At 40.6% G+C, this 15,778-nt stretch overlaps 1 pseudogene; it reads right to left on the bottom strand.

The window, feature by feature from the left end:
- LOC147152223 (uncharacterized) overlaps window positions 1-5,860 on the bottom strand; it is a 22,752-nt pseudogene extending 16,892 nt beyond the window's left edge.
- Between the last annotated feature and the right edge of the window lie 9,918 nt (window positions 5,861-15,778).

Raw genomic sequence — 15,778 nt, 5'->3', positions numbered from 1 at the left:
GCCTCCCTTCCCTCTTCCATTCCACAATTTCTCCATTCAAAATCATTGTACATAATGTCCAAAACCTGCGATCAATCAACACCAAAATGTATGTGGACATCTCTACTTATGCCCACTTCTACCTTGAAAAATGTTGCAATGATTAACCTCTCCATGGCTCACTTATGAGAGAATGAGCAGCTTACATGCAAAAGTTTCTCTCATGCCAGATTTTCTGTTTCATTCAACCTATTTTTTCACAGGTTGAATTGATTTTAGTGACTGTTGGTTGACAATAGAACATGACAAAACAAGCCAGGAAACAATATTACAATGCTTGCCTCCTTCCCTCAGTTGACAGGCTGAGATGAAAGAAAAGCAGGCCATGCCCATAAAAGATGGGCAACATTAAGATGTAATGAATATAATAATACAAATAGGCTTTAAAGGGGAAGTTAACCCAAACATATGTTTTTCAATAATATGTTCTATGCAGACCCACTAGTTGAAACAAGGCATTCTAATTAATATTGCGTTTGTGGAATAAGAGTTGATCCACTCCTTTTTAGCCATCGCTGGGTGTGGCCATTTTGTCACTTCTGTTGACTGAAAATGACATCCCAGTTGCTCAGGGCTCAGGTAACGACCAATCACAGCTCACCTGTTTTCTGAAGCTGAGCCATGATTGGCCATTATCTGAGCCCTGAGACACTGTGATGTCATTTTCAGTCGACTGAAGTGACAAAATGGTGGCCCCCTGAGATGGCTAAGAACTCATACCGGAAGTCCTCGAGTTACGACGTACGCGACCTACAACGTTTCGACTTTGCAACGCCCGTGCCTCTTCAGCCATTTTCCCCACAGCACCATAGTGACTACGTTTACATGCAGTCAATATTCGGGTTAGGGTCAAAATTCCAATTTCTGAAACATTCTGAATATCCCATTCACATGAATGAGCGGACAGAGTTGCTCCGGCACTGTGATGGCGACACACGGCATTGTGACTCAAATGGACGTCATTCCCGCGTGTTACTTTCAACTGTCAATAAAACACTTGTTATTCATGGGACTCACAAAAGTGTGCGTTTGTGCTGCGTCCCTGAGCTTGTTTACCTCTGCTTGTGTATTTGCGGTGGTTGCGTGCTAAAAACCGCACATCCGCATACAAGCACTTCCTGTACTACAAAGACCAGCATTCCTTGCGGTTGAGCATGCGCAGAGTATCTTGATCGTGTCTCTTTGCGCGCTGCGGTATCTTTTCCTTTTTCGCCCTCCTCTCCTCCTCCATCCACCTCTCAGCAGTAATGGTCAGTACAGCATCCTTATGTTTTTATTTTTATGTATTTTCGGGTTTTTATACCAAGCATTTTAATGTAAATTTCGACTAACGGTGAAAACCGACATACGCGGATTCAGGTTCAGGTTGCATCGCCAGTGTATGAACAGAACTCATTCGGAAATTGAGGACTTCCTGTATTCCACAAACGCAATAGTAGCCAGAATGCCTTGTTTCAACTAGTGGGCCAGCATAGAACATATTCTTGAAAAAATGTTTAGTTTGTCTTCCACTTTTAAATTTCTCCCGAGTTTTTCAGGGGGGTGGGGGGGAGTATAGTGCTGGCATAATTTTTACAAAGACTTATTATATACTCTAAGTGCCAATGTTCAACCCACTCAAGTGTCTGTTTAGGGTGGGAAAGGAAAACAACTTGGTTAATGTTGACAAGTTACACATCTTGGTTAAATTTAGGAGAGTAAAACAACTATGCTTAGGTTTGCATTTAAATGTACGAGAAAAAAATGCCTTACTCAAGTCACTTTTATTTGTTAAATAATTAACAAAGGTCTTTTTTCCTTTTGTTTACTTATGCACACGTCTGGTTGAGTGTTTTGCTAGAAAATCAATAAGAAAAACCAATATGTTTTCTGAATATTGTTTTCCCAAAATATTGAAATATGACTTAGGCAATTATGCTATGTGGCCGACGATATCATACATTCAGTTATTCAAGAGGCAGAACAGTGAGCCTCATCCTCAGAAAGCAGTAACCACAGACTTGGACTAAATTAACCAAAAATGCAAATAAAGGTAACAAGAGTGACAGAGGCAGTATGAGAGTGATGGTGTGATGCAAATCATCAGTCCAAAGAGAAAGCAAAGCTTTTAATGAAGCTGAAAAGCTCCACAAAATTTAAATGATAGAAAGGGAAGTGTGGTACCTCAAAAGTCTGGCAAATGTTTTTTTTTTTTTTGATAAGCCTCTTGGGTATTTACAGTATTCCAGGAAATAATTTGAATAGTATTTCCCTAAAAAAAATGATTTATGTGGGCTGTGTGCTCAGACAGGGTCACAATTCACACCTGCTTCACATACTGTACAATAATTCAGTGCAGTTGAGCTAGTGCAGAGAGCTTCCAAAAGTGTGTAATCTCATTGCAAATATGGAGCTAATGCAAATATTGGATTTTGTTCAAAACCCATATAATAGTATTATACTTAAAGCTACTCTCTCCTGACCTGATTCTGCAGCAGGCAATCAACAATCAGCCTTAACTGGTGTTCTCTCAGTTGGATGTCATCTGTGTGATTACTTTTTATTCTATTAGTCTATTCCGTTCAGTTGTTTAGACCGTACTTTAAATGAGAACATCAGTATTTGCATAGCTGGGGACTCGAGTTTTTTCCTTTGTTCACAACAATGTGTCGTGTAAAATACTAAATTTGTCATCGTAAACAGCTTTGTTCTTTTTGACATTCTGGCCAGTAAAATTCTTAGCCTGTTTTTACAATCAGTCAGTAATCAACTTATATCCACAGGGTGGCTGACATTCATGCAATGACCATTGTGTTACCTTGCGGGGAGAAAAGAAATCATTCACAAAACCATTTTGATCATGATAATGACAGAGTTAACACTTAAACAAACATTGTAATAATCCCATTAAAAGTAGTACGTAGAATACACCTTGTCAAAATGAAATAAATGGAAGTTAGAAATATGGGGTATTTAAAAGACCAGTACTTTGAATAACAATGATTTTAATTAAAGGGAATGTCTTAATACACATACAATACATCGCTTTTTTTTTTTAGTATAAATCATCCATCCATCCATTATCTATACCGCTTATCCTCACAAGGGTCGCGGGGAGTACTGGAGCCTATCCCAACAGTCTTCGGGCAGTAGGCGGGGGACACCCTGAATTGGTTGCCAGCCAATCACAGGGCACACAGAGACGAACAAACATCCGCACTCACAATCACACTTAGGGGCAATTTAGAGTGTCAAATTAACCTACCAAATATGTTTTTGGAATGTGGGAGGAAACCGGAGTACCCGGAGAAAACCCACGCACTCATGGGGAGAACACACAAACCCCACACAGGGAGGCCGGGGGATCAAACCCATGACCTCTGAACTGTGAGGCGTATGTGCTAACCAGTCGCCCACCGTGCCGCCAAGTATAAATCAAGTAAATGTAAATTGAAAAGATTCGCTGCATGGATTAATACATTTCTTTTGAAAATGAAGTGAATTCAAGTTCAAATTGTTTACATGGTTTAAATTGAATTTAAACAAACTCACTTAGGGTTATACTGACTAATCAACTTTACCACTGCGCAATGATGGTTATATCTTAAAGTAAATTTATCGTCAATCATGTGTAAACGGATATCTCGCTGAAATACAGTTGGTTGGCACGGCAAACATGTTTGGGTTGACTTCCACTTTAAGGTTGTCAGGTCTGATGAGTAAGATTGAGGTGGACAACTTCTTCTATTCCTTTCGGCTTTTCCCTTCAGGGGTCGCCACAGCGAATCAATTGCCTCCATCTAACCCTATCCTCTGCATCCTTTCTCTCACACCAACTACCTTCATGGCCTCCCTCATTACATCCATAGGCCTCCTGCCTGGCAATTCAAAACTCAGCATCCCTCTACCAATATATTCACTATCTCTCCTCTGGACATGTCCAAACCATCTCAGTCTGGCCTCTCTGACCTTATCTCCAAAACCTCTAACATGTGCTGTCCCTTTGATGTACTCATTCCTGATCCTATCCTCCCTGGTCTGTCCCAGAGAGAACCTCAGCATCTTCATCTCCGCCACCTCCAGCTCTGCCTCCTGTCTTTTTCTCAGTGACACTGTCTCAAGACCAAACAACATCGCTGGTCTCACCACAGTTTTGTACACCTTTCCTTTCATTTTAGCTGAAACTCTTCTATCACACATCACACCTGACACTTTTGTCCACCCGTTCCAACCTGTACACCCTTCTTCACCTCTTTTCCACACTCTCCATTGCTCTGGACTGTTGACCCTAAGTACTTAAAATCATCCACCTTCTTGATCTCTTCTCCCTGTAACCTCACTCTTCCACTTGGGTCCCTCTCATTCACGCACATGTATTCTGTCTTACTAGCCTTCATTCCTCTTCTTTCCAGGACAAAACCTCCACCTCTCTAGCTTCTCCTCTACCTGTTCCCTGCTCTCACTGCAAATTACAATGTCATCTGCAAACATCATAGTACATAGAGATTCCTGTCTGACCTCGTCTGTCAGCCTGTCCAACACCGTAGCAAATAAGAAGGGGCTCAGAGCTGATCCCTGATGCAGTCCACCTCCACCTTGAACTCCTCTGTCACACCTACAGCACACCTCACCACTGTCTTACAGTCCCCATAAAATGCCCTACACTGCTCTCACATACTTCTCTGCCACTCCAGACTTCCTCATACAATACCACAGTTCCTCTCTGGGTACCCTGTCATAAACTTTCTCCAGATCTACAAAAACACAATGCAGCTCCGTTTGGCCTTCTCTGTACTTCTCTATCAACATCTCAAAGCAAATACTGCATCTGTAGTACTCTTTTTTTGGCATGAGACCATACTGCTGCTAACAAATACTCACTTCTGCCCTTAGTCTATCTTCCACTACTCTTTCCAATAACTTCATTGTAATGCTCATCAGCTTTATTCCTCTGTAGTTGCCACAACTATGTACGTCTCCCTTGTTCTTAAAAATGGGAACCAGCACACTTCTCCTCCACTCCTCAGGCATATTCTCACTATCTAAGATCCTGTTGAATAACCCAGTCAGAAACTCTACTGCCACCACTCCTAGACACTTCCAAACCTCGATAGGTATATCATCAGAACCGACTGCCTTTCAACTCTTCATCCTATTCAGTGCCCTCCTCACTTCATCCTGACTAATCTTTGCTGGTTCCTGGTCCACAGCAGTCACCTCTTCTAGTCTTTATTCTCTCTCATTTTCCACATTCATCAGCTCTTCAAAGTACTTTTTCCATCTTCCCATCACACTACTGGCACCTGTCAATAGACTTCCGTCCCTATCCTTAATCACCCTAACCTGCTGCACGTCCTTCCCATCTCTGTCTGTCTGTCTGTCTTGCCAACCGGTATGGATCAGTCTCCCCCTCCTTACTGTCCAACCTAGCATACAAGTCATCATAAGCTCCTTGTTTGTCCTTTGCTACGTCTACCTTCACCTTACGTTGCATCTCCCTGTACTCCTGTCTACTCTCCTCGGTCCTCTCAGTGTCTCACTTCTTCTTAGCTAACCTCTTTCTTTGTATACACTCCTGTACCTCCTCATTCCATCACCAAGTCTCCTTATTCACTTTCCTTCCAGATGACACACCAAGTACTCTCCTACCTGTCTCCCTGATCACATTAGCTGTAGTTTTCCAGTCATCTGGAAGCACCTCCTGGCCACCCAGAGCCTGTTTTAACTAATTTCTAAAAGTCATGCAACACTCTTCCTTTTTCAGCTTCCACCATTTTGTCTTCTCTTCTGCCTTTGTCCTCTTCATCTTCCTCACCACCAGAGTCACCCTACCCACTACCATCCTATGCTGTTTGGCTATACTCTCACCTACCACTACTTTGCAGTCACTGATCTCCTTCAGGTTACACTGTCTACACAAGATGTAGTCTACCTGTGTGCTCCTACCGCCACTCTTATAGGTCACCCTATGTTCCTGCCTCTTCTGGTAGAAAGTATTCACTATAGCCATTCCCATCCTTTTTGCAAAGTCAACTACCATCTGTTCTTCTGCGTTCCTTTCCTGGATACCAAACCTGCCCATCACCTCCTCATCCCCTCTGTTTCCTGCACCAACATGTCCATTGAAGTCCGCACCAATGACAACTCTCTCAAAACTAGGTATGCTCTGCATCACTTCATCAAAGTCCAGCCAGAATTTCTCCTTCTCCTCCAGCTCACATCCTACCTGGGGAGCATATCCACTAACAACATTGAACATCACACCTTCGATTTCTAGCTTCAGACTCATCACTCTATCTGACACTCTTTTTACCTCCAGGACATTCCTAACAAACTCCTCCTTCAAGATAACTCCTATTCCATTTATCTTCCCATCTACACCATGATAGAACAACTTGAACCCTGCTCCTGAATTTCTAGCCTTGCTACCTTTCCACCTGGTCTCCTGGACACACAGTATGTCTACCTTCCTCCTCTGCATCATGTCCACCAATCCTCTACCTTTTCCTATCATAGTTCCAACATTCAATGTCCCTACTCTCAGTCCTATACTCTTAGCGTTCCTCTTCTCTCTCTTCTTCCTCTCCTTCTTCGACCAACAGTAGTCCAATTTCCACCGGCGCCCTGTAGATCAACAGCGCCGATGGCGGTCGTTGTTAACCCAGCCCTCGACCGATCTGGTATGGAAGTCATATGTTTAATTCGCATCTTTGATTTGGCAAACGTTTTACGCCGGATGCCCTTCCTGATGCAACCCTCTGTATTTATCCGGTCTTGGGACCGGCACAATAAGACACTGGGCTATAACAACTATACAACACAGGGCTATAAATGATGTGCAGTGCTACTCTGGCCATCAGTCAAGCTGTAGTGCTCTCATGTCCAGCTGGAAAGACATTCTTTCTTCTTTCTCAAGCCACTTATGTCTCAAGGCTGTACAAAAACAAAGTCTGTAACATAATGATAGTAACCACCCTCTTCTTACACACACATACACTCTACATCATTCAGTTTTCTTCTTTTGATATGCCGTCCGCGACCTGGGTACCTTTCCGGCCTCATCCCGCCCTCCTTATTCATAAAAATTATCATCATTGACCCCGTCCTTAGGTCCTCCCCCACCATGCAAAAAAAAAAAAAAAAACATCCGTGCATGATGCGACGGGAGGGATGCTAATGGCAGAGGTTTATTTAAAGCTCATTAGCTGGCTAAGAAGTGAGCAAGTTGAGAGTTGTAATGTAACTGCTTTATTTAAAAGCGGTCATTGTTTATATTTCAATGCAGCAGTGAAAGAGGTCAGTCTCTGAACGGGTGGAGAGACCTGGTCCAGGGAGCGCTTCCATTGGTCAGCCCTTCGGGTTGCTGATTGGCTTGCAGGTTTCTCCTCCGCTTCCGGAGATCCAACTGCAACACAATCAGTCCGTGTGTGGAGAAAAAAATTGCGCAGAGCATTTCCGGTGCTGCAAAATTCAGTTGAATTTGCCGGCGCGAGTCAATTGAAGTCAATGTAGTGAGCGCGGATGCTCACGGTTTGGAGCGGTGGGAAAATTGAAAATTTGTCCATTCGGCGAAGCTAAAAAAATAGACTTTTTTCCCCTCTGCCTCGCGGCAACCAATCAGCATCGGGGAGTACTGCATCACACGCAGTATCCTGTACACTCGGCGGGTCTTGTGGAGAGCCCAAAATGGAGTAAAAGATTATTGGCGCGGTTCGTGGACATCCCAAGCTATATACCGTATTTTCCGGACTATACATCGCTCCGGAGTACAAGTCGCATAAAATGCATAATACAGAAGAAAAAAACATATATAAGTCGCACTGGAGTATAAGTCGAAAATACAGGAGTTACAACGACCGGGACAAGAAAAAAAAAAACTGGCTTGTAGAACACTGAGCGAGGAGCTTGTTATAGCTGGTATGTTTGGACATTCTTTCTTTAGTGTTTTACAGCTGTTGACCTTTACCAAGACGGCAATATTGTTTGCATTAGCTTTAGCACAGTGTCGGGCACTTGATTGCGATGTCGAAAACAATTTTTTTGTTTTGCCAGTCGTCGTCTACTACCAAGCAAAGCCCCTCCACTCTCTGATGCGGGCGAATGAAGCGGCTGCGGCATTCAGATTTCAAATTTCCTGCGGTCAAACACTAGCGCTTATTCTTCTTCTTCGTCTCATTCTTCTGATCCTTCCTTTTCGTCTTCCCTCCGTGCAGACCAAACGTGTGCAGTGCACAGCGTTCCCGCTGGGGCGTTCCCAATGCAAGTAAGTACGTGCAGTTGGGTAACTAGTGGCGCGTTTGAAGCGTTCGGAGACAATGTTTGTTGTTTGGCCATTTCGCCGAGTAGGTTGAGATGAACTTTGGCTACCTTGCAACCACGTCACACAAATGAGGGACGATTAGTGGGCCAGACTAAAATCCACCTACGCCCGTGCTTAGTCTGACCCTTTTTTTAAAACTTGTCGAATACTTGTTGTCCTTGTCACAAACATGGGCGTCCATGCGGGACGGAGGGACGAATCGTTCCACCTCTGGGACGGACTGCTCAGCTCTGCGCTTCACTATGTGTAGGGCCGTATAGGTTTACATCGTCCGTGAGTGTGAATGCCAGTCATATATTGTATGTTATGTGCAGGGGTGCACATAACTGGTACACAGGTATGAATGCGCAACAGAATTCACTAATGCGTACCGTCATTTGCGTCACGGCGCGCATATCCGTACCTGTACACACTAGTGGTGCAGTGGAACGAATCATCTTTGAGTGGTAAGGATCAAGCATCTGTTGGGCACCAGCCACAGAATGGAAAAAAAACGTGAAAAAAACAAAAAAAGGCTACTTTCAAAATAAAGCTTACCAAATAATACATTGAGTCATTAATGCCAATGCAATAGCCTTAGTGAACTTCTACTTTGAAGCGTTACTTTGTAACGGCTAAGTTGACTTCCGTTTTCAACATATCGGCAGTTTTAACGCTTGCTACCAACATCAACACAATGCTGTCTCGAAATCATATTCAGTAGCTAAATTAGGACACAAACAAACCGCTGGTTAATTACACTGTCGTTGTGTGATATGGCACAAGTCTTCGGCGTTAGTGGCTAGCAGCTGTTATCTTTAGCTGGTAGTTAAACAGTTGCTCCTTAATGGCTTTTTTTTTTTTTTTTTTAACTTATTTTTCTATATTGTGGCTGTAGATTACGTTGTAATGTGCTGTCAATGTTTTAAGAAAAGTGGTTTGAATTGTACTTCAACTCTTTTTCATTATGAAAAAAAAATTAAATAAAACTTTGTCTTCATTTAATTTATAACAACATGTTTGCCTAGTAATTGTCAGAAAATATTCAGCTCAAATGTCTGGCAGGAGACCTTGAAATGTATACACTGTACAAAATGTTGTTAAATTGTGTTCTTAAATCTTAAACGGCCATATTAGACATTAGTAGTTGATTTTTTTTATGGGCAAAAGCGTTTTATAAAATAAATGAAGACAAAGTTCTATTTAGCTTATTTTTTTTTTCCCTCATACAAAAAAACGATCGATTCGTGACTCAAAATCCATGACCAATCCGAACCGTCACTTATGTGATCCGTTGGCCCACTAGTGAGTACCAAAGACAATCTCCTGGTACTCATGTGAGTACCGCATGAAAAAAAATATGTGCACCCCTGTATATGTGATATGTGTCGCATGTAAATGGACAGAGTGGTGCACAATGCTACACAAATTGCTACAACATTATGTTGCTTGCTAACATACTCTGACTAGAGGATGGGGGAAAAAAATCAGTCAATACGGGATTGATGAGTGAGACGTTGAGAAAAAATACCCAAAGCCACTTATCTACTGTAAAGCAGTGGATGTTAAATTTGATTACCTTATCAATAGGCTTTAAATGTTAAATGTTCCTCAATACCTGTTAAAGTTTTAATAGTCCCTTTCATTGTCTTTTCTAAACTCTGTCCGTTGTACTTTTATACCTATAAAAAATTATATGATAAACTGATTTGAGATACAGATATGTAGTACAAGTGTGGTCACGGATTGAATGAAACTCATTGGATTATTAACACTGGATTATTATAATCAGCATTGTTACTGTTTTTATGCATAATGTGATGCAATTGTTGTTACTGGAGGAGGAATGAAATAAGTCTTGCAATATGCTCGTAAAGAAATGTTTATTTGGTGTCATTATGATGTAGAGAAGAATTTGATACCGTTTGTAGTACGGGACAATGGGAATAGACTCAAGTAAGAGATTTGCACTGCTAGTGCCTGCATTGAGGTACAAGGGTGAACAACAATATTTTTGTTTGACATTTCATCAGGTATGTACAAAATTGGAGGCTGGAACTGTTTTTTTTCTAAGAAAACACAGTGGGACCTCAAAGTCTAACAGAATGCGGTCCGTAACAATCAAGTTGTTCCACTCAAAATAAATGGGTTTCAATTGTAATCAAACTAAACCGTTTCCGACTCTACAAGTCACTATAATAAAAGCCTAATAATCTTGACAGGCAGTCATGACAATATATGTTCTCATCTTTATTTCTGACATGCAACGAACAAGTGATATGAGCTTACAGAGGGTGCATGGGAGAATGGAGGCCAGTCATTTCACGTAAGGTACACACAGCTGTTTGCTGTCTAAATTCAGACTTTGAATTACACTGTACGCTGAGTACTGATATCCTACGTGACATCACACACATCATTCAACTGTAATTTTTTTGGGGTGCTATTTCTTCCCCCAAATTATGGTTGAATTATGGTATGACATTCATACACTTAAGTTGTCTACCAGGCCTTCTGGTGTTGAGTATATAAGAATATAATAAAAGGAGAAATTGGTGGATTTGGCCATTCCTGAAGATCTAAAATCTTATTTAACCACAAGTCAATGTACAAAACCCAGTACGCTACTGCTCTATCTTTTGAATACAGTGGCTTCTGCCATAGAAAACTAAGGTAATAAAGAAAAATGGAGCAACACAAACTCGCCTCCGAACCTCTTTGTGATAACATAATGATGTTGGCAACCGCTGATCTCAAGCTCTGGACATCATGAAAGAAAAAAAGAAAAAAAAAAAAAAATATATATATATATATATATATATATATATATATATATATATATATATATATATATATATATATACACACACACACACACGCACACACGCACACACACACACACACACACACACACACAGAAAAAAAGCCCCCTGATGCCTCGGGCCTGAACAGATCAAATGTCTGGCACAGAGATTACATTCTGCACCGTATCTATTAATGAGGCTAACTGAATAATTGAACTGAGCAAAAAAAAAAAAAAAAGAAACAACTAAACATTAAAGATAAAAAAAACTGATGAAATATGTAGGCGACATCTGGATGTTGTTTTTGAGGAGAGTTTCTGTTATCTTCCACAACCACTGTGTCACTTTGTTCCCAAAGTTCTGATGAATTTTTGAATGTTCTCCGCGTCCCTCGGACACAAGGTTAAAACAACTCAGCACACCGAATAAAAGACAGCAAAGACTTGTTTTCTTTTTGCTGTGTATCATCTTCCTGCCTTTCATATGTTCTCATGATTTGTTGGCTGTTCGTTGCTGAGTTCTTTTTATTTCTTGCTCCATTTAACTTGACAGGGTTGTCACTGATTTATATCCCATGTATCCATGCTTTCTGCCACTACTGTCTTCATTAGTCTCTAATTCGGATAGCTTTCTCTCATCGCATGTATGCTTCTATTCCCAAGGAGGGTGATGCTCACACAGTGCACATCAGGTAGGATGCTCTGAATCAACCAGCAGTTGAAAAGGAACCGTATGCACGGTTCCCTTATAGTTCCCGTTAAACAACTCTAAGGTTGAACACAATAGTGGTTCAGTAAAATAAATGAATAAGCAAATACTACTCGCCATCATCAAGCCTATATTAACTGTATGGTCAATCTTTAAGTGGCAGTATAACATTCTTAACGATCAGACAAGTAAACACATCTGCTTGAACTTTGATGATGCATGACAAAAGCACAGGACAAATGGAATTTAAATTGCAGATGCACCTCACGAATCACACCATTTTAAATTTGTACTTGTCACACAATTGTCTGTTAAGCTCTGTTAACCCATTAAAAGACGGGAGCACATAACCGCGTTTCTACCACTAAAGCCGGAAGCGCTGTTGTGTCTTTCGACCTTTAAAGCCGGGAGAGCGTATATGTAATTGTCTCTTTTTAATCCAATTCTCTGTCTCTTAACCAATGAAATGCATCAGAATATACACGTAATGTCGCAAGACCACAGAAAATGTCCCAGAATTTTTACGAGACGTAATAGCAGACACCGTCGATCACCGGAGCTCTGAAATAAGTAACGGCAGTGATAGAGATGGCGCGCTTGTGGATTTTGAACCAGTGGAACCAATCAAACGTGATATATGGTTAATATATATATGTTTGGAAACAATGATGATATCGATGTCTTTGTAACCGAATAGAGGATGGTATTTACCAATTTTTTCTTTTAAATTAAAAATGTTCTTCTCTTGCATTGACCCTTTTAATTTTACATCTTAGATTGAAACAGTAAATAATAAACTCGGTCCTGTGTGAAAGCCACATTTTCTAAGCTCTCAAATTCTATAATTCTATAGTATATTCTGTTTCTTCTCCTCTCATTCTTCTTCTTTTAACACCTATTATTGAGGCTGGTCATTATTGGAAGATCCAGCCATCCATACATCATCTATGCTGCGGTTTCTTGTGGGTGAGCTGGAGCCCATCCCATCTGTCTTTAGGCCAGGCTTTATCCTGGAGTGATCCCCAGCCAATTGCAGGGCACATATTGGTTAGACAAACAGCCATTACACTCACATTCACACCAATGGGCAATTAACAATATTCAATGAACTGAGCATGCATGTTTTTGGAATGTGGAATATATCAACCACAAACCGTAGAACTGTGATGCAGACATGCTAACTACTATTTCACCACACTGCATTTATGGGACTCTGCATTGGAATAATAATAATAATAGTATGCAGAATTTATCTTGTGGTGTTCACATGATGCTAAAGTGTGATGTATTGATGTCTTGAATGACATCATGCATAGGGCTATTCCATCTTTTGGAGTGTTGCAAAATAAGGTCAACGAAAAGCAGTACACACACCAGGAGATTACCCTTTGATGCTCTGAACTGAGGCCTTGTGAGAATTGCTGATACATCTGTGACATTATGCATGATGACAGTTTGAATATTTATTTAGCAGTTCCACTGTCGTCGCACTAATAGCTACGATAGGAGTTGAGAGTTTAGTTTCTGATTCTTACGGTTCTAAGTCAACACTAAACACACAAAAAACAAGGCTCTCTAGGCCGATCTTGTTTAATGTAGCCAGCACAAGTTTGATTCCCATTCAGTGCCCCAACAAGGAGCTATTGGAGCCCTCCCGTGCCCATTTTTGATTGTTTTTTTTTTTTTCCACGTTAATGCTGAAACCACATTCATGTAAAAATAAGAAAAAATGAAAAGAATGTACAGTGTTTTTCACAGGACAGCGACGACATGTCACCTCATATGAAACCAAAATTTGGCTCTTTTCTTCAAAAAATGGGTGTAAGAAATCTGAAATGTAAAAGAGGAGTGTGACTCACCAGATTAATTTTTCCATGGATATTTCTTGCTGCTTTTGACTGACTCAAGTAGTCTTCTGTCCTTTTGCGCAGCCAGAGAGAAGTCCTTACATGACATGACATGACATGTCCTTACATTGACGCTTGTTCTGAGATTGACGCTTTATCTGATCTAGGATCTGTCATGTGTAGTACCGAGAATCTCCATTAGGAGCACTGTAATGCGCTATCACTGTTTAAGAACCAGCAATGTATGTTCGAGCACGTATACAAGTAAAAGACATTGAGCTGCCAACCCGTCTGTGTCCGTCGTTATTGACAATCGATTGCCATCCAAAGCTTTACCAAAAGCATCTTATATTACAGGATCGGTAGATTGCTGTTTTCTGTATTTGCAAGAGTTGATAGTCAATATATGGGACAAACTAAATTAGCCCAAAATACGGGACGTCCCGGCTAATGCGGGACAGTTGGCAACCCTAGTCACAACAGTTCATTTGCTTTGTGAATGACATGGCTCCTGAGAGAAGTTGCCGATAATATCAGGAAATGGTGATAAAAGTAAGACGCAAGTGAGTGCCAGTGTGTGCGTGTCTGTGTGTAAGCCACATAATGAAAAGCTAAACTCAACTTTATTTATAGAGCACTTTAAAACAACCACCGCTCCAAGTGCTGTACATGCTGCGAAAATTGACGGCAAAGTACTGCATGTGAAAGTCCGGTCTTGGAAACATGCTTTTTTTTCTGGCTAGTAGCTGCGTTGAGGATTCACTTTTATGTGTTTAAACATAAACAAAGATGTGTGAAAGATAAACATTTCAGTTATAGTGGATTTTTAGAAAACTATTTACTGTAAGGAGATGTTTGTTTTCATTGAACTATAAGACATGCAGCTGAGCCCAGGAGCTCCCTGCACTTTGTTGTGAGACTTAAAACAAAGTTGTCTATTTTTTAAGATCTAGAAAAGCTTTAACATCTTGTACATCACTAAAGTTGTTTAATAAACATGGGCTTTAGGCATTTAGACTAAGTCAAGTGTTGGAGTTTTTATTTTTCATAAATTTGACACCCCTTTTCTCTACAAATAAATATCGGCTTCAAATATCGGTTATCGGCCTCCTTGACTACTAATAATCGGTATCGGTCCTGAAAAAAGTATATCGGTCTAACAAAAATGTTCAAACGTTTCAAATGATTCACTCAAGATATTTACAGAAAGGCAGTAGTATGTTTAGAGTACAGTGGTGCCTTGAGATATGAGGGACACGACTTCAGAGTTTTCCCAAATGCAAGCCGTCGTCTGGACAATTGTTTCCTTTGAATCGCGAGATTCAGTCAGTGCTGTATGGTGGAAATGAACTCAGCTCAACTCACTTTACAACAAAGAGCAGTTTGACCGATAGTTCACTCCTCATTTAAGAAAAAAGGGTTCAGCTGCTTCATTGCCAGTCGCACCTGAAGCTTACTGTCGAGCTCAACATAAAAGAAAATAATTACACGACCACATAGGCTTTGCTGTTGAACATTCTTCGAACAAACAACACAAAATGGCGGAGATGGACTAATGAATAGAATAGAAAAATACTACTAGAAAATAACATTGGAATAAGAAAAAATATAAATTACTCGTGTTACATTGCTTTAATATTGGTGCTTGGGTCACTTAGTTATTTTTTAACAGGCGCTGTATCAGAATGCATTCTTAAATTAAGCCTCCCAACCCTGCCCATTATATTATATAATGGGCACAATTGTAGGTCAAAAGTACAAGAAAATCACTTTTGCTCACTTGCTGCTCTCATGATCTTTCTCACTTCAGAAGTCATTTTCGGTTGTGTGATTGCTAAAGCAGTTCGTCACTTCTGTTTCTTTCTCTTAAATTCAATCTACAATATCTGCCATCCTGTCCCACTCTCAGCTGGCCTCTCTTTTTAAAGTCATCTCAAGTCTGTGCCGATAGTAGTCATAGTAAAGTTAAATGACATTGTTGATCCCATCTTTTTCCATCACTTTTGCAATATTGTACTTAATGAAACTTCCATAACTTCATCTTTCATTATTAAAAAGCTTTAGCTTTAGTGGCTTTTTCTCATCTGTAAAACATCGGCTTC

The sequence above is a fragment of the Filicampus tigris genome, chromosome 2, assembly GCF_054856515.1.
Source record: "Filicampus tigris isolate MCC_2025a chromosome 2, RoL_Ftig_1.0, whole genome shotgun sequence".
Lineage (NCBI taxonomy): Eukaryota > Metazoa > Chordata > Actinopteri > Syngnathiformes > Syngnathidae > Filicampus > Filicampus tigris.
Note: the sequence above shows the minus strand (reverse complement) of the source record. Positions and strands in the feature narration are given on the sequence as shown.